Raw genomic sequence first — 24085 nt, 5'->3', positions numbered from 1 at the left:
AAATTAGTTCAGAGGATTTTGTAGGAATAATCTGGGGCCTTTGGTAGCAGTAAGAGAAGGAGGCTTGTGGGTTAAAAAAAAGTTATAGGGTGGTCCAGTGGTTAAGACTTTGCACTTCCACTTTAGGGGCATGGGTTCAATCCCTGGTCAGGGAACTAAGATCCCTCCTGCCTTGAAGCACTGCCCCTGCCCCCCCCCCCCCACAAAAAAAGAAGTCATGGAGGTCTGAGGTGGCCTGGCCTGAAACTCAAGATACTGAGGTCTGAGACCCTGATGAGCATCCCAGCCCTGTTGGCCTCATTTTGGGACTCCTACCAGCCTTCGCAGAGACCATCTCAGAAACGGATTTGCTGTCAAACTTCTGAGGCTCCATGGGCTTGAATGTGACTTCCTGATCTTTCAGTCATGGGGACCATTCTCAAGAAGGGAGCACAGGGATGGTTGCGCTTGTTCTCCAGATGAAAACTGAGGCCCAGGGAGGGGAGGTACCTTGTCTAAGATCACACAGCTAGTCAGTGATAGATTTGGAACCAGGACTTTGTGCCGCTTGGAAACATGGTCATCTCTGTTGATGACTCACAGCAGGGCTGACCAGTCCCCAAGGACAAGGAGTCCTGCTTTTGTCCGCTTACAGGAAACAAAGGGGCCCTCCTGGTGGTTCAGACACTTTGTGGCTGTGTTTGGGGTGACTATCTGTTAGGGAAAGTGCTGGATGGTAAGACAGGATGAGGGTGTTCTAGGCTCACCTCTGTCACCCACAAGCAGCCACTTCCTAAGCCCTCAGCTCTACTGTCTGTGGATTGAGTAAGAACCTGGACCCTGTGGTTTCCTTGTCCCTTTCTACTTCTGGACGGCTGAGCTTCCTGCCACAATCCAGAGGCCCCAGCTGCGCCATGCAGCAAACCGTCCCCCACAACCTGTCAAACCAGAGATGCCAGTTTTCCCAGGGCTCCCAGGAACTCTCTGCCTGCCCCTTTCTTGTGCCAGGGGCAGTCTTCAGAGGCTCATGAAGTGATGCCCCCAACCCCATGCCCCGTGCACCTGCTTATTGATAACTGCATGTCTGAATGTGCCTCGTGTCAGAGCCCTTTGCTTTGAGTGCTCAGAGGCTGAGATGTGAGAAAATTAAGAGCAGGGGTGAGAAGTGGTACCCTGTGACGAGAGGCAGCTGTGGTGAAAGGGGCAGGCGCCGTGCCCGGGGTGAGCGCCATATGGGCAGGAGGCCTGGCTTCCAGCTGTGGGGGCTCCGGAAGGGCAGAGCCTGGGAGGAATGATTTTGAAGCCACTACTATGGAGATTAAGGGGATGAGAATGTAAATCTCAAGTAAAAAGGTAATTGAATGTAATAGCAAACACTGCTCGCTCTATGTTAATTTTAGCTCTTCCCCTGGATACAAGGCGCTGTATTAGTGTTTTATTACCATTTTGTTTGCACTAATAAAATAGTAAAATTTATTTCAAGGAAGTTGAAGGATGGTTTTACAATGCAAATTTGAAGAAATTGGACTTTTCATTTATGCCTCTGCTATTTTAAACCCTGACGGGTGTAAATTAGCCACAGGGACAGAGCAGACCCCACCAACGGGGACTTGGGAAGCAGGAACCATGGCAGAGGTTCCAAACTAGCTTAGTGCATAAAGCAGAGAAGCTGGGGGGACACAAGGGCCTAATTGGGTGGGACAGGGTAGTGGGTGAGGGTGTGTCAATCACGAATGACTCTGGTTATAGGCAGGCACGTCATACACCAAGCCTGCAGGGAGACACACGTGGCCAGTCCTCAGAGCTGTGTCTTTCTTCTCTGCCCTTTGGCCTCCTTCTTGTCTTGACATTGAGCCTCAATTAACCTGCCAAACCCCCAAGGGAAACTGAGCAACTTTTTCCTCTGTTACTCAAAAAAGAGGGGTAGACCAGATGTCCAGTCCACACACCACCCCTTATAAAGGGGCTGCAGGTCTAGGGGGACCATAGGAGCATGGAAGAAAGACCCTGAGCCTAAAAAAGAGCAGGGGGAAAGACTCAGGCCAGCCTGGCAAGAGGCTCCCTGACACAGTCCCCTTCTCCATTTTTCCTTCTGACTCGAGCATATTTGAGAAACTGGACAAAAAATGTTTTCAGTAAGCCAGTATTTCTTTGAGTACCAAGTGGTGATGTCCATGAACAAAAAAGGCTAGAAGACTGAATTAAAAAAAAAAAAATCGAGTTGTTTGAGTTTTAGGAAACTGGATAAATGGCACAGGAAGGTAGAGAAGGGAAGGAAAGGGGTGATGGGAGAGTTTCATTTTGAGTTTTGGGTAAAGAATTCAGGTTGGTTCTTGTTTTATCCAAACCGGTTTGTTTATCTCTGAAAAATTATCAGCAGCAGTGGCCCGAAGCGCTGCACTGGGGGACCAGCTTCCAAAGTGTAGGGACCCGAACAAGTGTTCTAATGTCTGGCGAGGTCCACAGCTTGTATTGCCCTGGGTTCTCTGGCTGCCTGCCTGCTGTGGGGGAAACGGTGAGCTGCTGACACTGGCTTCCAGCCCCAACCCTAGGTCTTGTGGGGTTTTTCTCTATGCGTTTTCACTCCCTGTTGGGGAGTGGTGCATCTGTCTGTGTGTGTGTGTTTAATGCAACAATTCAAACTGTTGATACAGGCAAGGCCAGAGTTGAAAACCTGGGGCAGAAATGGTGGCGGAAGATGCTTGAGACTTCCCTTGACTGCAGACCTGTGAGCTCTGGGTCTTAGCATTCTGCTCTGGGGCTGCAGAGAACTTGGCACCGCGGCAGGCAAGGGTAGGCACAGGCTCCCAGCCTCCCCTGATGGCTCCTCTCGGGCCCACAGAATCATGTTTGGAGTGGAGGGGTCTGGGTTCCATGTGGTTATGGTTGGAGGAGGAAGGTTTTCCATCTGGGGCTTTTGGATCAAGTGGCCTTGGATGGAATTTCTTGGGATCCTGAGGCTTAGACGATGTGCAAAAGGCAGGGGACCCCAAGCCCAGACCCACAGCAGTCCAGGAAACCTCTTTCTTCCCCTTGCTGGGAACACAGGAGATCCTGTGGTTCTGAGGGGGCAGAGAGAGAGGACCAGTGCTGACCAAGGTAGCCAGGGCAGCTTTGAGAGTGTGGCTGGAAGAAGCCAGCTGATGAAAACATTTAAAAGGGGTGCGCCTTTTAGCTTTGGAAATGGTTTCCGATTCTCTGAGAGCAGGGAGAGTGCATCAGGGTTACACTTTGGGTGGATTGCAATCCAAAACTGTAATTACATCTAGGAGCAGACGGAAATGGGAAAAGAGAATTAGTCATGTGGCCTGCTTGGGCCTGGTGGTGGAAGTGGCAGGCCTGACCTCTGTGCTTGGATCGTAGCAAAGGTGGTTCACCCAGGAACACCCCAAGGACCAGCCTGGGCCCCCCTTTTCTTCTAGTCTACTCTTCACTCACCCTGAGCCATCTCTGGAGGGCCGAGTCCCCTCTGAGTCACTCAGGGCTGCCCCCTACCCTCCCAGCTTCTTCTGTCAGCTCTAGCTTAGAGTAGAAGAAAGCTCCATTGTGATTGATTTGACAATCTTTTTGGCACGGGGTATATGGGTGAACTCCGGGAGTTGGTGATGGACAGGGAGGCCTGGCATGCTGCGATTCATGGGGTCGCAAAGAGTCGGACACGACTGAGCAACTGAACTGAACTGAACTGAACTGATACGCGTATGTGGGCTTCCGCGGTGGCTCAATAGTAAAGAATCCTTCTGCTAATGCAGGAGATGTGGGTTCAATCTTTGGGTCGGAACGATCCCTTGGAGAAGGAAATAACAATCCACTCCAGTATTCTTGCCTGGAAAATTCCACGGACAGAGGAGCCTGTTGGGCTACAAGTCCATGGGGTTGAAAAAGAGTCAGACACAACTGAGCAGCTCAACAATCCAAGCCAATCTGTGTATGTGTGTTTCTGAGAGGTGACCCTAAAGGATACCAGCAGATTGTGCTCATAGGTGGCCAGTAAGCTCTGGAAGCTAGCCCCACCAGCTTCTTGGTCCTGGTTGGTTTGGAGGAGTGCAAGGCCTGGATTTCTCCTTTAACTGGGAGAAAGGGCAGCCAGGACTCTTAGGTCTTTGGCCCGCAAGCCTCTGACTCTTCCTCTCATCCCACTCAGCTCCCCTGGGGTGTGACGGTGATATCCCGAAGTATTCTGAACCCCCAGCTCACCTTTCTGTTCTCCCTGCCCCCCTTCCTTGCACCTGTCAGCTGTTTCATTGACTGTCTGGCTTGGCTGCCACCCATCCTATCCTTCCAGGCCAGCTCCTCCCTCCCCCCTCCCCCAGGCCTATACTTCCCCCCCTTTCCTGTCTCTGCCCACGTCTGCCTCTACCTGCCCGTCGCCAGCACACCTGAGGATCCGAGGCTGCCTAACGGAGTGTGGGGCTGGTTCAGGGTGTTTACCAGACAGCCGGGATAAGGTATTAAATCCTGTTGCTGTCTTCCCAGGGCCGGGTTCCTCAGATGGTTTTCCAAATTCCTAATCTCGGTGCCCACATCCCTGCCTGGCCCCTGTTTGATGAGTGCCTTCCTTTCCGATTGAAGCTGAACCGAGCAGGATCTGTCGTGAGGTTGGGTCTGGGTTCCCACCGGTGCGTGATGACATGGAGGTCCAGCCCCTTCCTCCCTGGAGGAAGGAGGTTCTTCCTTCCTCTCTTCCTTCCTTTCTTCGGGAATCTCAGGGAGCAGGGGCCAGGATTCTGCCTCCAGGTGTTCCAGAGCCTTCTTGAGTGCCCACCTCCCCCACCAGTGTGGTCATGAGGCAGGGGCAGGTAAATGACAACCTTTCCTAAGCCCAGCATTGCAGTTCTTCCTGTTCAGAATAAAAATGGCCAGGGTGGAGTTTTGCCCACGGTACTGAATACCCTGGATTGCCCCAGAAGAGTGTTTCTCCACAGTGTCTCTGCACTGTTTTTGGAGCACTGAGTAGGAGGCATGCATCTGTCTGGTGTTCAGGTGGACACCTATGCTTAATAAGCTGGCCTAGCCTCTGGGATGACAGGAGGGCTTAGATGAGTCCCTGTGAACACGGACACGGAGGCCATAAGCAGCTTCCAGGGGTCTTCCCTTGGCTGGGACATCTGAGTCTTGTCTAGCCTTCCTGGGATGGCAGGATTGAACAGAGAACTAGGGGGCTCTTTCCCCATCCTCAGCCTTCTGTCCCAGAAACTAGGCTAAAAGGGGCAGATTAGTTGACTTTCCTGTCCCCTATCCCCTGAGCTGTGAACTCTCTTAGTTCCTAGACTGGGGATTAAACCTACATCCTCTGCCTTGGAAGTGTGGTGTCTTAACCACCAGGGAAGTTCAGAGCTGTGAGCTTTCTACAAGGGGAAGACCAGGACTCTACACCCGTGATGGCAGTCTGGATCTACCCTCAGGAGGTGCCTGGGACTCACAGATGTGGGCTTTCTCTGTGCGGCCACACGACCTGGACAGACCTTGCTGGTTTCAACTTCTATTCTCTGGCTCTGTGTTCCCTCTTCCCCTTCCCTCCTGTGCCCTCTCTCTAACTTCCTCCAGGCAACCAGAGGTCTCTTGGGTTTCACAACATTCGGAGCTTCCCATCTCTTCACCTTGTATCTGTTCAGGCTGCAGGTGGCCTGAGACTCCACCCTCTTCCTGTTGCCTTGGCACTCTGTGCTGCACTGGGCTTTCTTCTCTCTCCAGGAGCAGAGGGATATCTCTGGGACTGAGCACAGAGGGGTTTGGCCTCAGTGAAACAGGGCTGGGGACAGAGCAATGGGCACAGTGGCAGCTGCACACTGGGTCTTCAGCCAGAACCCTCACATCAAGGTTTCTTCCATGGTCATATATATAGGGAAGGGCTCCTGTAAGAGTCCTCGGTGCCAGGATGCCTGACTTTTTTTATTTCAGGGGCTTCCCTGGTGGATCAGATGGTAGAGAATCTGCCTATAGTGCAAGAGACCCGGAGTCAATCCCTGAGTCAGAAAGATCCCCTGAAGAAGGCAATGGCAATCCACTCCAGTATTCTTGCCTGGAGAATTCCATGGATAGAGTAGCCTGGCGGCCGACAGTCCATGGGGTCACAAAGAGTCGGACACGACTGAGTGACTAACACACATCCTTTTTCTAATATGTGTTGGGCAAGAAGTAAAAAGTGGAATAGAAAAAAAAAGAGGGCAAAAAAAAAATCTGGAAGATGACATTGCCATGAGGAGGAGGAGGGAAGAGGTGAAATTGATTCATTAGAAAAACTTGTTGACTGGCTTTACTTAGGCGCCTCCATTTTAAAAGTCTACATTTACAATAAGTTGCTAATTAAAATACAAAATTAAGCAACAGCTATGTTTTTTTTTCCTCTTACACTTTAATTGCATGATTTTTTGTGATGTAATTTCTGGAAACACCCAGTGTACCTCACAGGGCTGATTGTTTGATAAACTAGGAGCACCTGAAACCAACCCCCAAAAATAAATATATAAATCCAAGGGGAACATAAGGTAGATTGGAAATGACAGAGAACTGCAGACAGCACAGAACCAAAAATCCATAATAATAATAATAATAAAAAACTTCTAAGTAAGGACATTTATCCTGCCTACCCTGAAACCTGAACAATCTGTGCATCTCAGTGGATAAAAAAAACACGTTGAATGGAAACCAGATCAAATGGGGATAATTGCTCCCTGTCTCCCACCCTTCAGGTTGGTGCTATGGAAAAAAAGCAAAAACAACTCAAAATCCAATCCTTCCTGATTCCATTTCTAGCCGGGTTCAGTACTTGCTGGGCCTTTTTCCTTCATCACAGATTTTTCAAAGGGAATTTCTTCATCCCCCTGTTCTGAACCTAATTGCAGTCCCAAGAGTGGGTGAACGAGGCCAATGACAGTCCCCCGCTGGGAGAACAACCCTCTCCATGCCCACAGAGGGCAGATAGCATATCCCAGGCTTGGGCTGCTGGCCCAGAGCTCTTGGCTCTTCTAGAAGGTAGTAACGTGGGGCTTCCCTGGTGGCTCAGTGGTAAAGAATCCGCCTGCCAATGCAGGAGACGCCAGTTCAATCCCTGGGTCAGGAAGATCCCCTGGAGAAGGAAATGGCAACCCCCTTCAGTATTCTTGCCTAGGAAATCCCCTGGACAGAGGAGCCTGCCAGGCTAAGTCCATGGGGTTGCAAAAGAATCAGACACAACTGAGCGACTAAACAACAGCAGTAACAACTAGAAGGTGGTGGGACAGGGGTGGTCTGTGATAAGAACGGCGTGTGCTGCCTTTTGCAGACAGCCCCGTGGCCTGCTGCCTTCTTTAAGACGCAGACCTGGGTGATGATTGCAAAACTGCTGAGAAACCTGTTAGGAACTGACTCCAGGGTGGGGCTGGGAGGAAACTGGATCCTACTGGCAGCCTGGCTGCTGGAGGATCCTCAGCCCACCATCGTCCGTCCTGAGGCCCCCTAAGCACCAGGCATCTGGCAGTAGGAGCAGCAGGGACAGAGGGGACCTGCAACCACACTGCCTTCTCTTTTCTCCATTCAAAAACTGGAGGCCCCGTTGGCCAGGGGCCCCAGTAATCTCTCCACAAACTTCCCTCCTGGGGAAAAATAATTTGCCTCTTTTTGGTCTTTTTAAAAAAGACATGTTCTTCCTGATTACAAGTCATGTTCATGGCTCATTGGAAAATACAAACAAACAAACAAACAAACAAAAACCTGTGAAGAGAATAGTTTAAAAATACATAGTGTAGTTAAAAGTACAGATCAGGTCAACAGAGAGACCTGGGTCTGAGACCCATCTTTGCCGCCCAGCGCTGTTACTTTGGGTAAGTTACTTCTTATTGCTGAACCTCAATTTCCTCATCTATAAAGTGGGGATAATGCTCATATGTATCTTGGAGGACAGTGACAATTCAGTGTGATGATCTGCTTGAACTATTGACCACGGAGCCTGACACATGGCGTAAACATTAATACTTTCTATTGTTATAGTTAATAATGATTATTCTACTGCCTTGAGATAACAGGTTTTAAATCTTTTATTAAGAATTTTTTTTTACATTTAAGAAAATCTTTCTTTAAACCTGTGCTGTCCAATACAGTAGCCTTTAGGCATGTGTGGTCACTTAAACTAAAATTTAATAAAATTAAAAATTTAGCTCCACAGTCACACTTGCCACGTTTCCAGTGTTCGGTAGCTGCACCTGGCCAGTGGCTGCCATACTGAACAGTACTGAGAGTTCTACTGGACAGCCTTCTAAATGGTAGAATCATATGAATTTTGTCTCTTAACAATGTCCTGCTTTCTGTAAATGTCTGTTGATGACTGTAGTGGTCCATACTATGGCTGGATCACACTTCTTATTGGTTTCGGTCCTTGTTCCTGCGATGTTGGAGCATTCTCTGGGCTCTGATTGGGCCCCCTGGGTCACCCATCCCAGAACTGGTGAAGTGGCGCTCTCTGATTGGTGCCAAGCGGCAAAGAGTTCTGGGAGGAGCCTGGCCTCACCTGTTGTTTGGCTCCCACTAGTGGTGCCAGGGAAAGGGGTGGGACTCTGCTTTTCTTTCAGTGAGTCCTGTCGGAGCAGAAGGGGATGTCCCCCTCAGCCCACCGTGAATCCCCTCAGACTGGCTCATCCACACCCTTCACCTCACAGGGCAGAGACCAAGAAGAGGAGGAATGTGCTCGAGGTGGTAATAATGAGCAATCATTATTTCCCTCCACTGACCAGAGGGTCCTAGGTGTTCCTCAGGAACCGCCCCCACCCTGGGAGTCCCCAAAGAGTGGATGGCCTTTCTTGGTGGGGAGCAAAAGCCACGGTGGGAGCTGGCCTGGCTCCTTGAGGCCTGCCCAGGCCTCCAGGTCCTAGTGAGGGTCTTCTGGCTTCTGGAAGGGCCCTGACTGAAGATGGTTGTAATATTCCAGGGTGGGGGGGGTGGGGGGGGTGGTCGTGCCAGGGTGCTGGCGGGGGGTGGGGTGGGGGACAGCTTCAGAAAGACTCAGAAAGACACTAGCAATGGTGGGTGACCATCCTGTGACCGGGGTTGGTGGAGTGAGCATCAGGGTGATGCCAGGGTGGTGGCCTGAGTCTCTTTACCAGCTGGGCAGTCCACGCCTTCCTGGGTGGCCAAGGGCAGAGCTCTGGGTGGGGGGCTGTGGGCAGGGCTGGCTGGGTAAGTAATCCCCGGGGCAGTGGGTAAGACAGATAGGGAGCACCGAAACTGGACCTGCTGATGTGGCCCTTTCTGCTCACAGCAGATCATAAAATATGGCTCAGATTTTCATTACGGGCTCTATCGATTATCTTCTGGGACGGATGAATTATAGAGAACATTAAATTTTTTTTAAAAAGCAAGTGAGAAAGGAAATATCTGAATGAGTTTGGGTGGTCGATGGCAGAAAGGGCTGAGCCACCAAGCCTGTGTGGCCTCCGTCTCCGAGCAGGGTAAGAACCAGACCATTCAGGGTGGGCAGCCTCTGACTCCAGCTCTCAGCCTCCCAGGCCTCCTGCGCATCCCTGGGCCTGACCTGGCAACACGGGAGGCCTATGTTCTCCTTTTCTGTGCCCTGTCCCCTCCAGGAATCTGCCTGGGTTCTTAGAAGGCAGACACTTGGGTTCTTCCCAGGATCTTTCCCAGGCGTTGGGCCCTCATGGATGGGAGGTGGACCCAATAACTCTGCTGCCTCCCTTCCAGGGACCTCTTGATTCTGGAGAGCATCTTTTGTCTCCTGGGATCAGGATTGGAACAGGACCTCCTGAGGAATGTGGATACCTGAGCCTGTTGACCATTTCAGCTTTCCTCTACTTATTCCTCCCATCGGTGGTCACTGGTTCGGTGGATTTCCGTTTTCCTTTGTAAGCTTGGAAAAAAACACATCTGGATTGCACTGCTGTGCATCTAAGTCCCGTCTGGAAAGAGAACCTCCTGGAAGCTCATCCATCCCTCTCTTGCTTCCTCCCCACCCGCTTCCCTCTCCTTCTCCTTGCCAAGCAGCGTGTTGTGTAGGTGTCAGACAGGCATGGGTTCAAATCTCTTCCTGATATGTGACCTTGGGTGGGTCACATCCTTCTCTGAGTCTTCGTTCCTCAGCTATCCAGTTAGGATAATAACCTGCCTCACTGGCTTCTTGTGATGGTTATTTGTATTAATGTATTAAGGTCCTCAGCACATAGTCCTTAATAAACATGAACTATCATTCTTTTCCTCCTCAACTAGGGCAGAAGCTAGAAACCATTCCTCCTTTCTTTTCATTTAGCCCTTTTGACTGATTTAATTTCTCAAGTACTTTTAGCACCTACTGTGTGCCAGCTACTTTTCTTAGCATGTTACACATAATACAGTGTTTAATCCTCATAACCATATGCAGGAAGGGCATTATTATTTTCATTTTATTGATGGAGAGACTGAGACACAGAGAAGTCAAAGGAGTTTGTTTGCCCAGGGTCACACAGCTTGTAAATGGCAGCTCAAACCTGGCAGTCTGACTCCGAAGCTTGTACATGAAATTACTATGGCCTCCTGTCCCAGTGATCTGGTGAGGTGGTGTGTGTGTGCACACAAGCATGTGTGTGTGCACTCGAGTTCCAACAGCCCTGCCCTGGTGGTGGTCTCCGGCTGACCCCACTTCCTGACCCTCCCCAGGAGACGTGCCTCCCTCAGGTCATCAGCGATCCCAGCATTTTCTGGGGCCCTGTTCTGGGTGGAGCCCCCCCCACCCCCCTCCCCCGGCTTTACCTAGGCTACTGAGAAAAGGTGGCGGTTTCCATGGATATCCGTCTCCCTCTGGCGACACGCCCTATTTTGTATAACTCTGTTCCCTAGAGTTGATTGTTTTTGGCACACAGCTCTGTAAACTCATCCAACAATTAAAAGGGGGGAGGGGTGGAGCAAACAGGAGACAGATAGTAACTGTGGGGTAAGTGACACACAGGAGGGGCCTTTGGGGTGTGCGTTCCCTCTCCGGCCTCTGTCGATGGCGGGACAGCACCGTCAGTGGAGAAAGCCACACAGCCAGCTGGCCTGCAGTTCCGCTGGTTCGGAGTGCTCAGAACTCCACGTTTCTTTCCACTGGAGCTTGTTCTTGCCCCATTTATTCCTCCCTCAGGAATCTAAGGGGGGCCCATGCTTGGAGCCAGTGTAGCCATCTCCAGAGGCCACCTGAAACCATGCGATGTCAGCTCGGACCAACCTGAATCTTTGCTGCCCTTGTTTTGGTTCATTGTATGTATGTTTGCCCTGTTTATGTACCATCAGACACCTCCTGCGTTGGGCGTACCCGTCGTAGGCTGTGTGAGATCACAGATGAAAAATGCAATGAAAAACATTTTCGTGCCACAACACATCGTGTAGGATTTTTGTATTAAGATGTGGATTTTTTTATTGTTTTTTTTTCCCCTTTTCCATACAGCCCTGAAGTTGGGCAATGTGCACGTCTGTGTTTTTGTTTTCACTCCAGGTGGTTTATGAAACCTGCTCATTAGGGCTCTGTCCTCTCCCCACCTGGCCTGATCTTCCACCTCTTTATCCTCTGGGATTTGGATCTTTCCCTGCCACACCTCCCGTGACTTCTCACCACTGGGGAGATGCTAGGTGACGCCTGCCTCAACTGCACATTCACCTGGTGAGGGTCAGGGGGTCTTGTGGCCCTGCTTTTCAGCCCTGCATCTCTGAAGCAGGTGTTCATTGCATCAGGAGGTATTGATGTGGGGAAGGAGGCCGAAATCTCTGTGTACCCACCCACCCACCCTGGCATAAAGCCTCTTGGCTTACTCTGGGTCTGGAGAGAAGACTTAAAGGTTGTCCCATGCCCAGAGGGCCTCCTGACTCAGAGTGGCCCTTTCCTGGGTGGCTGCCTCGTCCTTATCCCATCACGTGACAGCGTCGGGTGGCTCAACCTCTTTCTTCTCCAGGAGGTCATACCCACAGCTGGGACCCTGTTGACCAGGTGGATCCAGGGGTTCCTCCTGCTCGCCAGGTGCATCACCATAGGCCTCACCTCCTTCCAACCTAAGCCTGGACTTTGCCTTCCCTCTGGGCTGTGATCTCTGAATGCTTTCGGGTGACTCTGAGGATTTGATGGAGACCTGTTTGGAGGGCAGGAGAACTGAGATTCAGGAGGGGAAAAAACATTAGGTGTGGGTGGGGACTGAAGTCATGGGTAGGGACGAGGGGAACTTTTAAGTGAGTTGGGCCTAGGAGCCTGTCAGCCTGACTCCAGGCCTTGCTCCAGCACTTGTGAGCTATATGATCTTTGGAAAGTCACTTGGTATGTATCTCTGTGCCTGCCTTCTCCAGTCTACCCATGGGGATCATAATCCTTCCTACTTCATGTTGTAAAGATTCAATGAGGTCATACATACACAAGTACTCGGCACGCTGCTTGGTGAATAGAAGGCGTCTGGAAAATTAATATAATTTCTTCTCACATAGGCCTCTTGGCAGAGGGTGTGCCCTCCACTCCCACCATGTTCCCTGCACATAGTAGGTGCTCAATCACCTCTCACCAGAATCAGCTGGAGGAGGGTCATGTAACCAAGCTGCCTCATTGAACCTGAAAGTTATGAATTCATGGTGTTGATGGAGGAGCTGGGAGAGACCAGGACACAGGTTGGGGCTTAGAGGAACGAAACAGAAGCCAGCGTGAAAGTAGGTGATAAAATTTCCTGTCGGAGGAGGGGGATGAAGCTGCGCCAGGCCCATCTGATTCTGACATGAAATCAGGGACTAGTTCAATCTCACAAACACTTGTGCTGCCCACAGCGGGCCAGCTGTTGTGCTAAATGCTGGGGACGCAATGATAATTAAGACCTGGTCTCTGCTCTTGAGTTAAAAATCAACGATGGAGACAGACTCGTGCACAAATGACTTTAGTCCAGTTTAAATGCCACAGGGAAGGTTTCACGAGGAAGGGAGTGGAGGGGCATATGGGCCTGCTTGAGGTAGATTCTGAAAAGTTACCTTGAAGAGACTTGCAAGAAGAGGGTGCTGGGAGTCAAGAGCGTTTCTAGAACGCTCTGAAGGCCTTTCACGTCCTTGCTGGTCCTCCGCGTCTGCTAGGTAGGCGGGAAGAAGGCGTCACCGTCGTTGGCCCAGGAAGTTTCGGGCCCTGGGGAGAGTACGTCGCTTGTCCAAGGGCCCACAGTGAGTTAAGCGGCAGAACTGGGACTCAGACCCGTCTTCTGAGTCTCAGCCCAGCGTTATTTCTGTGCCTGCACTTGACTTCTCACCCCTTCACTTGCTGGCCAGAGAGCTTGGTCCTTTGGGCTCTGAACCTACTGACCAAGATTCCTGCTGCTGCCATGGCCCTAGGGCCTGTGCTGTGGGAGGGCCCTGACCATGGCAGGCCCTGGGGCCTGTGCCCTGGTTTGGTAAATGGGTCAGGCCAGTTGGTTGGGGACGGTCCTGGGGCATGGCCGCACCCTGGCAGGGCTGGAGGATGCAGGAATGGGGAGGAGGAGGAGAAGGCCTGGCCACACCCTTTATTCAGTTGTTCTTACTGCCAAAGCTGAGAAGGTCCCTCTGCCCAGGACCGGCCCCTCCCTCAGCTGGAGGAGGCCAAAGTCCCCACCAGGGTCTGGAAGACCCCCTTCCCCTGTAACTGGAAAACCCCTTCTGAACTAGGATGTAAGACCCTGGTTTTATTCATGTTCACCTTTTGTGTGTGGTCAGACTCAGGTTTTTCTAGCTCTTTGCCAGGAGCCAGGGAGGAACCCTACCCTTCGTGTCTCTTGACCTTTTCTCTGGGGAGACGTGTGTGCCTGGAAGCAGGGAAGTATCCTCCAGCTGTGTAAGCAGCTGGCTTTCAGGTGGGGCAGCAGTCCTTCTGATGGGATATCTGAGTACAGCCCCCCCAGAAGAAGCGTGATCTGGGGGTAGGGAGTGGTAGGTGATGGCTGGCACCCCATCTTCCAGCTCAGAGATGCTTGGTCAGTGGGTGAGCTGCCCCAGGCTTTGGGGGGTTCTGAACCAACAGTGAGAGGCGTGTCAGAGCCTAGAGGAGTGTCTCTCAGTGGCCCTGAAGTTCCCATTAAAGTGTTTTTTCCTCTTTTTTAAAGAAAAAAATATTCCCAAACTGGAAAACAAAGGAAATTCACTTCCCCCAAATCACACGAAACTCACATTAGGGGCCTGGCGGGAATCCATGGAAACCAGGAAACCCGCTGTTAACCCTGCCGAAGGGTGGGGTGGGAGCTGGGCTGCTCCAAGCCCAGGACCACTGTTGCAGGGCCATCCCGAAGCTTCTCCGGGGAGCTGGGCTCGGTGGCATTGCCCAGAGCAGAGGTGGGGTGGAACTGGTGCTGGAAACTCTGGCCTTCAGAGTACCGACTACCCCCTTCCACTCATGGCCCAACCTTGGGAAGCAGGAGAGGAGGGGTTCATGCACTCCAGGGAGGCCCCAGGGGATCCAGGGGCTGGGCCAAGTGGGAGAACCTGCTAAGCAGCTGCCCACACCATGCCACACTGTGGAGTCAGGGCCGAGCCCACTCACAGGCTTTAGGAATACACAGGCCAGGCGCGGGTGCTGCAGTGACCCGGCAAGGGGGAAGGGAAGGACCGGCCTTTTAGGCTCCACCCTCCCTGATGCCAGCCCTGTGTGTGCCAGGTGGGTGTGAGACCAGAGAGACAGCCCCCTCGGGGTTCCTGCACCCCACTCTCACATCTGTGAGGCTGGAACTCCAGGCCCGGGAGGCTGTGTGTCGGTGGTGTTGTGTCTGTGTTTGCACGCACATGGGCTAATTTTTCTAAAAAGGCTGAAAATATTTACAGGTTTGGAGTTGAAACGCAAACAGGAAAAGCCCTTTAAAAAGTGAGTGTAGTGGATATTCAAAACAGGAATCACCATGGAAACACCACAATATTTGCTTAAATTGACACAAAGGTTGCCGGTAGCAGGGCAAACCTCCCAAGTTTCTTTGGCCACTTTTTTCTGGCCCAACACCTATATCACAAATGATATGCCCCCCTTTTGGGGGGCATGTGTGTGTACCCTCTTTTCTTTTTTTTATGAGATGTAAGGGCACAGAGCCAGCATGGGGAGGGGGAAAGAAAGAGAAGAAGCCAAACTCACCATCGTAGTAGCTGTAGAGACACCTGCTTATTCCATTTTTAGAGACTCCCATAAGGCCACTGTGGGGGTCAGGGGAGCAGGTGGGAGCTGGTCAAGGGGAAGTCTGGAGGGCACAGGAGGCTGGAGAGGCCAAGGGTTGGTTTGGTTGTGTGGGTCTGATCTGGTTTCCAATGTCAGCTTGATTCATTGTCAGCCTGACCTTTCACCCCCGGTGCCGAGTCTAGGGTGTGGTCACTCTGTTGTTACCTGGGGTGGCACCTGATTGGCTTATTTTCGTTTCTACCCATTTGATTCTTTCTTTAGGTGGGACAACCTTGTAGCAGCTGGCTAATAATCGTGCAAAGGGTACATTGGTTATAGGGTCAGGCATGGCATGCACCACGGTGATGCCAGCTGCCGATTGCTAGGTAAGGCCTGAGAATCTCTTACCTTGTTGGCCAGTTGCCGGGCAAGGTGTCTGAACCTTACCCTCTATTGTCTTTCTCTCTGAGTAGCTCTGTAGGTCTCAACAATAGCCAAATAAATCTGTTTTCCTTTCTCCTTTTGGTAGGCAAACAGACCTCACTGAGTGAAGGTGAAGACCATCCATCTTACCTGCCTTTCCTGCTGCCTCGGCCCTTCCTATAGAAGGGGGTCCTGCTGCTCCCGTGGTGTGTGTGGGAATGGACTTCGGACCCCAGGTTCTTGGGATGCAAAGGTAACCACTCCCAAGATTCCCAAGATGTCACTGAGAAATGTGGGTGGGACTGTCGTTGGCCAGCCAGGGTTTCCTTCTTAGGGGAGAGACTGTATTGGCCTTTCTCAGCGGTGGTAGCTTAACTCCCCTAAGCAAAACCGAGAATATGCAGGTTTGAGAAAAGAGCCAGGGCCTAGGAATCTGCATTTTGGCCCTGGCTCTACTTCATCTCACTGCTTTTTCCCCTCTGGACCTCTGTTTCCCCACAAGTGAAATAAAGAGGTGGGACTCACTGACCTTGAAGAATCCTCCCAGCATCACCACTGTATGACATCGGGTGGTGCTGGCAGCGTGTAGGTACTCCAGGTGAGGCCTGTGGCAAACATGCCTCTTGGAGCCACCTGATGGGTCACTTCTGAACATCATCTCTGGGAACGGTACAACCCATCTATGTATCCAGCAACTCTGGCTCTGCTCTGAGCTCAGGTGTGACTTGTTGGGGCTCTCTTGGTGGCCCTCCAGCCCAGGCAGGACCCACCTTAGAGAAGAGGACACAGGTATTTTTGACCCTGGCTCGGAAGTTAGCCCCATGCTTAAGACAGGTACTTACACCTGGGATGGGTAGCCTATGGGGCTGGTACTGTCAGATATTTGCCTGCAGGTGTCAAATGTGGCAGATCATAAGGTAGATGTATGTGTGTGTGCTCAGTCACGTCCGACTCTTTGCAACCCCATGGACTGCCAGGCTCCTCTGTCCATGGAATTTCCCAGGCAAGAATACTGGAATGGGTTGCCATTTCCTGCTCCAGGGGCTCTTCCTGACCCAGGAATCAAACCCGTGTCTCTTGCGTCTTCTGTATTGGCGGGTGGATTCTTTACCACTACACCACCTGGGATGCCCATGGGGGGAGGGTTGATACAAAGCAGGTAACTTACTACATGCTTATCATTAGCCAGTATTGTCTTACGACCTGAAGGGACCAGCCCAGAGGGCTTGGGTTGATAAAGTTGATGGACAGCATCTTAGGGTGGGGGGCTGAATCTGAGGCCCTGGAGTGTGGCTGGGAAGGCAGGCCTGGGGGCTGCTTCTCCTGTGTGTGCCAGACTGGAGGCGGCAGCCCGGACTCACCCACCTGTGCTCTGGTTGTAGGGTCAGGCATGGCAGGCACCACAGGCGCCAAGGGCAGGCGTGTCCCGCCCCTCCCTCCAGTGGTCAAGTGCTGCAACTCTAGACTTTGAACTTGCAGGGAGGAGGTACTTGCAGACATGGGTGCCTTGGTGCTCCTTGAGGTTTGAGTGGTCCCCAGAGCTGCAGGCCTGGCCATTTTGGGGCATGCCACCTTGGGAACCAGCAGAAGTCATGGATCAGGGCTAGAGATTTGCAGATCAGCTGTAAGCATGGCCTTTGGTTGCTGTGGTGGAGTAACTGTGTGGCTGAGACTTGTCTTCCCAGTGTCTAGGAACTGGTCCATCCACATTGAGGATGTGCAGCTGTTTTTCCCTGATGGCAATGGGTCTGTATAGACTGGTGGCTGTGCAGTCGTCCAGTTGGGTCAGCACCAACTCCTGTACGTCTCTGCTCCTTTCCTGGGCTTTTCTTGTCCAAGTCTGCTTCCTTGATGATCATGGGTCTTGGGATGACAAGCCCAGGCACCCTCAAGCTTCTGGATGGTCTCCCCAGCTGCCTGTGCCCTGAATGTGAACAAGTTGCCAGAGTGTCTGTGGAGCCCCTTTTCCAGGGGGCAGTGTTTGGTGGTTCTGTCCTCAGTGGCAGGCTTTTTGTTTTCTTCTTTCCTTTGGCAAAACATGCCCATTAGTTTTTCCCTTTCTGAAGTTTCCACTCACTGTTGACTCCCAGGGGCCACGCCAGCTGGGGTTTGTACCAGGCATAGGGTATGGGCTCTGGGAGTCCTCGGGGACTCCTATATCCTGGCATCGGCCGTCTTGGCCCTGGTAATGAAGCTTGGGAACTCAGAGGGCTCCTAGCGGGAATGTCATGGCCGAGCCCCTCCTTACTCACCTGGCCCTTTGGCCACAGCCTAGGGTCCTCTGTAGTCTGAGTGACCCGAGGTCTCAGAGGTGTCCTGCCTCACCACACAAGAGTGTGGGCTTGGGGAAAGTCTGTGCTCAGGTCTGGTCTGCAGACCTGGTCCTGTCTGACTCAGATTCTCCCCACTTCTGGCTGTGCCACAGAAGATCTGGTTATGTTTATTCAATACTTATGGAGGGCCTGGTGTCTTCTGATCATTAGGGATAAAGTGACAAGACAGTCCAGCTCTTGTGGAGTTCTGGTTGGGTAAGCAGACAACAGATAAACCCACACCAAAAGAATGACAAGGAAATCTTCAGTGCAGAATGGAAATAGGATGAGGTGGTAGGAAGTGACTGGGCAGTACAGGGGCCTCCTTTGAGGAGATGACAGTTGGCTGAGATGGAGGAATTGAAAGTGGAAACCCATCCTAAGAGGGGTGGAATATTTTCAGCAGGAGAGAAATAGTCTACAGGAACTGAGGCTGAGAGCTCAAGGTGCTTGGTGGACAGAAAGAGGCCCCAGTGCTGGGAGTGGACAGGGCTAGGCCAGGGTTTGTAGGCTTGTGTTGTGCCAGGGGAAGTTGGGGCATTATTGTTTGGGTGATGGGGGAGTTGCTAGAGGGTTTAAAGCAGGGAGATGAAGTGATCTGATTTTGTTTTAAAAAGAAGCCTGGGGCTGCCATGGTGAACATGGATTGAGGGGGCAAGGGCAGAAACCAGGAGACGAGGCTGCTGCAGCCACTGGAGTGAGAAGCTGATTCAGCCAACCAGGTTACATTCTGGGAGGCGGCTTTTGGTGATTTTAGGAACCAAGTGGAACCTTTCTCTTTCCCCTGGGAACATCCCACAGACAGATTTTATTGTTGTTCTTATTCCTTTCCTCCGTTTGACATCAGTTGCAAGTGACTGAGACAGAAGGGGGAAATGGAGAAAAGAGGGCAGAGGCCCTGTGTGTTTACAGGGAGAGTGAACTGGCCTTGCTGGTGGATTGATCAGGGACAGAAGAGACAAGATCCCAGGTTGACTCTGGCATTCCAGGCCCCTGATATGTAGCCCTACATCTCCTCTCTCTCATGTTCCCCCTGACAGTGCCAAGGGGAGAAGCACCACTCTGGGCACTGGGCTGTTTGCTAAGAAAGCTTGGTGGAGTGCATTAGCACCCCTGGGTCATCTGTGGAGAGAAGGTCTGAGGCCTGCTTATATCCGGTGCCAATTTCAGCAGAGATTTCCCAGCTCATTGTCCTTGTGGCTTTAAGATTTTGCATGGAAGCCTGTTTTGTGCCTTTGCTCCATGGATTCTTTGCTGGGTCTGAGGTTGTGCCTAGAAGCTTGTATAAGTTCTCTCACTGTGGCTTTAAATGTTATTTCTGCACCTGGATACCAAGAACCTCAGTTGATCAGCTTTGAGAGCTGAGAAATGGGTTTGTCTAAGACTCCCTCATTTCCAGAAATGGCCAGTTTAGTCTCCAGCCCCAGCTCATGGATAGAGATCCTAGCTGTCTTTCCACACAGAAAGTCTTTCCACAATTCACAGTGTGAATTGCCGTAGATCCGTCCTTAGGCTTGACCTAGACCATTGTGCTTTTCCAGGGTCCTTGACGTGAGGCCCCGCTCTCCTGGGCCTGGAATCATCTGCTTGGGCCAGGACAGAACAGGCAGTCCCAGCAGTGATACTGTAATAGCCAAACCATCTACAAGCCCCCCAAGTGGTCACTGTGTAGCCCAGAGAGCAGCCAGAGGCCTGGCTGGAGCGAGTGTGAAACTGTCACAGCCAACCGCGGGGGCCCCAGTGAGGACTCGCCCACCCGTGCTGGCAACATATTCCCAGCCATATGGGCTGGCTCAGCCCTCCAGGAACACTCTGGAGGCCTGACCTCCAGGGGGAGTGACAGTAGAGAGCAGAAGGGCGGGCTGGCGACGCCGCCTTGCAGCGGGTGATGGGGATGTCCCAGGCGTGCAGCTGGTGCCTCAGGCTCCAAGGGGGTGTCAGCCAGTCTTCCCGGGTGTGTCTGCCGACATCAAAACACCGGGCTGAGCCCTGGGGGCGGGTGCGTCTGGGTGGGCAGCCGTGTGTGTCTGTGCATGTGTGGGAGGCTCTTCTGCTTTCTGCCTCCTTGGCCTGCACTAGATCCATGGCCTTCACTCATAACTGGACTGGACAGTTCTAACTCCGTTCTCCAGGGCTTTGATCTGATGTGGGGCTGGCCGCTCCAGAGCCTGCAGCTGGGGTGGGAGTGTGGAGGGGCGGGATTGGGAGAGGGAGGTGCTGGCTGAGGGGAGTGGGGGCCTATGTCCTCCACCTGTCCCCCCCATCCCCAGGTGGCAGCCTGGATGAGTGGACTCCGTGGTCACAACACTGTGGAGCTGGGCAGAGACGTGATGGGGAGATGGTTTAGGAAGAGTTACTGAGTGTTCTGGCTTCTAATCTGTGCTAGGATTCTGCTCGGTGTTGCCAACACCCCCATCTTGCGCCTCCTTCCCAAGTTCTCCCTCCTAGCAGGGTTGGAAGCCCCTGGGGTCCACCAGGCACTGACCCAAAGGGAAAGGGATCAGGCAGGGCCGGCAAGGCCGGACTGCCGGGACCTACCCAGAGTGATCTGCTCACTCCAAAAGGGACAGAGAGTGGCCCATGGTTTGGGGGGTTGATGTCTTGTGGATGAGAGGAGGACACTTCCACCCTGCCTCTGTCCTGTCACCTTGGAGCCTCCACTGGGAGAACACACTGGCATTGGAGAAGCAACAGTGGGTTTTGCACCCAAGGGGAGTCCCAATGGCTGCAATCACATCATCTTCTCTTGCAGATCTTCAGGCTCCCCAATTTCATCTTCTCCCAGCTTCCTGGGACTCTCTGATTCTAGAATGCACCCAGGTATAGTCCTAGTCCTTGTGGAAGTCCTTCAGCCCAGTGGACACCATGCTGAAGCCGTAAGAGGACCCTTGGATGGGCCCACCCGGGCCTCCCCACACCATCAGCTGCTTGCTCTGTTAAATCAGCCCCCAGGATGGTCTCCACTTTCAGCTCACCACCCAGTCTGGTTTGGTTTCTTGGCCCTTCATAAGCATGAGACTTTTCTGATCCTGAGTCTTCAGATGGTAGCCTGGTGTCGGGACCTCTGCGGCACGGGTGGTTGAAGGGAGGGAAGGTGTAATTAATCACTAGTTTCTTCTCCAGAAATGCTAATCGGAAAAAGCAATTAAAAGCAACTTTTTTCCCTTAGTAATCTGTGTTGAGAGCTGGTAATGAAGTTTAGGGCCGCTGTGACTCAATATTTCAGCTTCACCGACTCAAGTCAAAACAATCCAGGCCCAAGAGTTTGCTGGCATCAGAGCTGGGCCTGAGGAAGCAGCTGGGAGTCCTGGTGTCCCCCACTCTTTGCTGTCATCACCCTGTTCTGTTTCCAGGGCAGAGAGAGTAACAATCCCTTCTGGTAGCGGAGGGTCGGGCGGCAAGGAGATGGGTGCCCCAGGACATCCCTGGGAGACCCTGAACCTAGAAATGCATCCACAGGGAAATGCTAGGACTGTGGTACAAGTAGCACCTAGTGTGATGCAGAGCCGGGAAGGGCGGGCTCCAAAAGAGTGGCGGAGGAGGGACGGGGGACTGGGGAGCCCCCCAGGGTTGGCCAGGACGCAGCCACATAGAACTCAGAGCTAGCAGAGGTGGCGGTCCAGATTCTGACCTTTAACCTCTGGCCATTCATGTTTCTTTTTCATCCATTCCTCAAGCATTACTGATGCTTGACGACGCTACAGACTGGACTGGAAGTGCATCAGTGAACCAACAAGGCAAGAATTCCTGTGCTTGTGGCATTTGCATCTTTGTGGAGGGAGGCAAATGATAAATGCAGTAAAGAAATAGAGTAGATATTGGATGGCGATGTGTGTCTGGGAGAAAAGTGAAGCAGGTTTGGAGGACAGAATAGGGAGTGTGTGTGGCAGGAGGAGGTGGGCAGATGGTTTGTCATTTTAGGTGTGGCGTCTGGGGAAGGCATCAGTGGGATAATTGACTTTTGGGTAAGAACAGAAAGGAGCTTCCCTAGTGGCTCAGTGGTAAAGAATCTGCCTGTAGTGTGGGTAGACCTGGGTTCAATTCCTGGGTCGGGAAGATCCCCTGGAGGAGGAAATGGCAACTCCCTCCAGTATTTTTGCCTGGGAAATCCCATGGACAGAGGAGCCTGGCAGGCTACAGTCCATGGGGTCTCAAAAGAGTCAGGCACGACTCAGTGTCTAAACAACAACAAGGACAGAAGGAAATGAGTGAGCGAGCCTCCCAGAGGCAAGAGCTCCCCTGGAATGTTGGAGGACAGCAGGGAGGCATGGTGTGGCTGGAGTTGGGGAGGTGCCCTGTGTGGTCAAGGGAGTTGAACGGGGGTCCCCCAGCTCCTGCAGGCCTTGAAGCCATTGTGAGAACTGAGGCTTTTGCCCCGAGTGGAATAAGAAGCTTTTTGAAGAGTTCTGAGTGACATGATCTGCTTAGGCACAAGCTCTTTAAAAGCAAGACCCACTCTGACTGGCTTCTCCTCTCATGGGCTGTCTGCACCTGGATACAGGTGCGTCCACACACACCTGCTCCAAGATGCTCTCCTGAGTGGACAGAGGAGTGAGGTGGGGCGGAGGGTCTGTCAGCAATCACCCTGCCCTGGCCCTGCCTGCCAGCCCAGCCCCACCTCGGGGAGCAGTTCAGAAACGGAGTCTTGTCACTTTAAGCCGCCCCCCGCCCGGCTTCCCTGGCCTGCTTTATCTGAAGTCCAGGCGCATGTTGTTCCAGGACCAATCCGCTTTAGCTAATTAATAATCTGACAGGAGCCACCCAGGGGATTAGCCGCTGAACTGAGCTCCACCAGGCCCCAGCAAATGAGCCCTGTACTCCTTGGGGACATGGAGGTGACTTTGGGGGGTGTGGGGAGAGGGGACCCCCTACAAGTGAGCCATGGCGTTGGGCAGTGCAGTAGTAACCAGTGAGGGGAAAGGGTGGGCAGGGGACAGTTACAACCAGAGCTCCTTGAAAGGAGACAACTGTCCTGAGACAGCAGGGGTCTCCTGTCCCTTGACGCCCCCTTCCTCCAGTCCCCCCTTCCACCAGAGACCCTCCCCACTGGCCAGGTGTTACCTGCTGAGGGGTGAGGTGCAGGCACATATGCACGCTCGGTCCGACTGTTTGCAACCGTATGATAGCCTTGCCCAGTTTAGCCAGCAAAAATACAGGATGAAAAAAAAATACAGGATGCCCAGTGAAATTGGAATTTCAGATAAATAGCAAATAATTTTCAGTGTGTGTATGTTCTATGCAATAATCGGGACATACACTGAAACAGTATTCGCTGTTTATCTGAAATTCAAATCTTGCTGATTGTCCTGCATTTCCCCAGGCAACCCTGAGCATGGGGGGCCAGAGCCTTCAGAGCTCCCTCCCTGAAACAGCCTGGAGCTCCCTCAGGAAGAGGCAGCACCCTTGGGGGGCTGCTTGGGAGCTTGGCAAGCAGAGTGGAGCTGTGGCACAATGACCTCCACTGCCTTGGTGCCGGGACAGGAGGATGGAGCTAAGGGCAGCCACCAGCCGGAGTCTCCAGCCGCTCTTTGGGCCCAGGTGGCCCTTGATGAGTGGAGTCCACGTTTCTTCCAAAGGCACCAGGGTCCCTGGGCTGGGGAACAAGTCCCAGGGCCGCTTCTTCCAGATGAGGCTGCCTCTGGGAGCAGTCTGTGGCCTCACCTGAGATCGAGACCCGGAGTTCTAGGGTTTGCTGGGTGAGGCAGTCATCTGCTAAGGGCGTCTGCTCTGAGCCCAGAAAGAGGCCAGAGGGATGGCCCCTGTGTGGGAAGGAGGCCAGCCCAGGTCAGGCCCGAGATCAGGAACAACAGCCTGCCCTGCAGGGCCACCTCTGAGTTGCACGGCCTCTGGGCACTGACCAGAAATATCCATCCATCTACCCATCTCTCTGAGCTTATCTGGAGGTGGCCAAGTAGCCCCTGGCCAGCTTCTTAGGGAGGGGGTGCCATCCAGGGGGGCTGGGCTACCTGGAATGTCAGTCCAGGAGTGGGGAGGGGTGGTCTTTATTGGCAAACGTGATGGAGTCCTAATGCTCCCTCTCATGACCCCTCTCACCGGGGCTCCCTTCCCTGGGGTCAGAGAACTCAGGGCAGCGAGAGGGGCCTGCTGCCAGCTGGTGGTAGTCCAGCCTCCCGCAGCCAAGGGGCCTGATGCCAGGGCACTGCCCCCGAGGTGGGAGCCCTCACTCTGCCTTGTCCTCCAGGAGTTAACAGCATCCTGAGCCTCCCCCGGCCCTGGACAGCCCTCCTCCCAGCCTTTCCCGGCACAGCCAGCTGGGGAGTCTTGCGGTGGGAGCAGAAGGGGG

At 52.7% G+C, this 24085-nt stretch overlaps 1 protein-coding gene across 2 annotated transcripts in view; it reads left to right on the top strand.

Moving 5' to 3' along the window:
- Window positions 1-24085, top strand: part of CASZ1 (castor zinc finger 1) — a 153053-nt gene that overhangs the window by 18014 nt on the left and 110954 nt on the right. For both annotated transcript variants that reach the window (XM_086344419.1, XM_086344417.1), the window contains exon 2: window positions 15576-15722. The gene's annotated coding sequence lies outside the window, so the exon portion shown is untranslated. The remainder of the gene's footprint in view (window positions 1-15575; window positions 15723-24085) is intronic.

The sequence above is a fragment of the Bos grunniens genome, chromosome 16 (assembly GCF_055505025.1).
Source record: "Bos grunniens cultivar Pamir isolate PY7600 chromosome 16, Bosgru_T2T1.0, whole genome shotgun sequence".
NCBI classification, from domain to species: Eukaryota; Metazoa; Chordata; class Mammalia; order Artiodactyla; family Bovidae; genus Bos; species Bos grunniens.
This window is presented reverse-complemented; position numbering and strand designations above follow the sequence as displayed.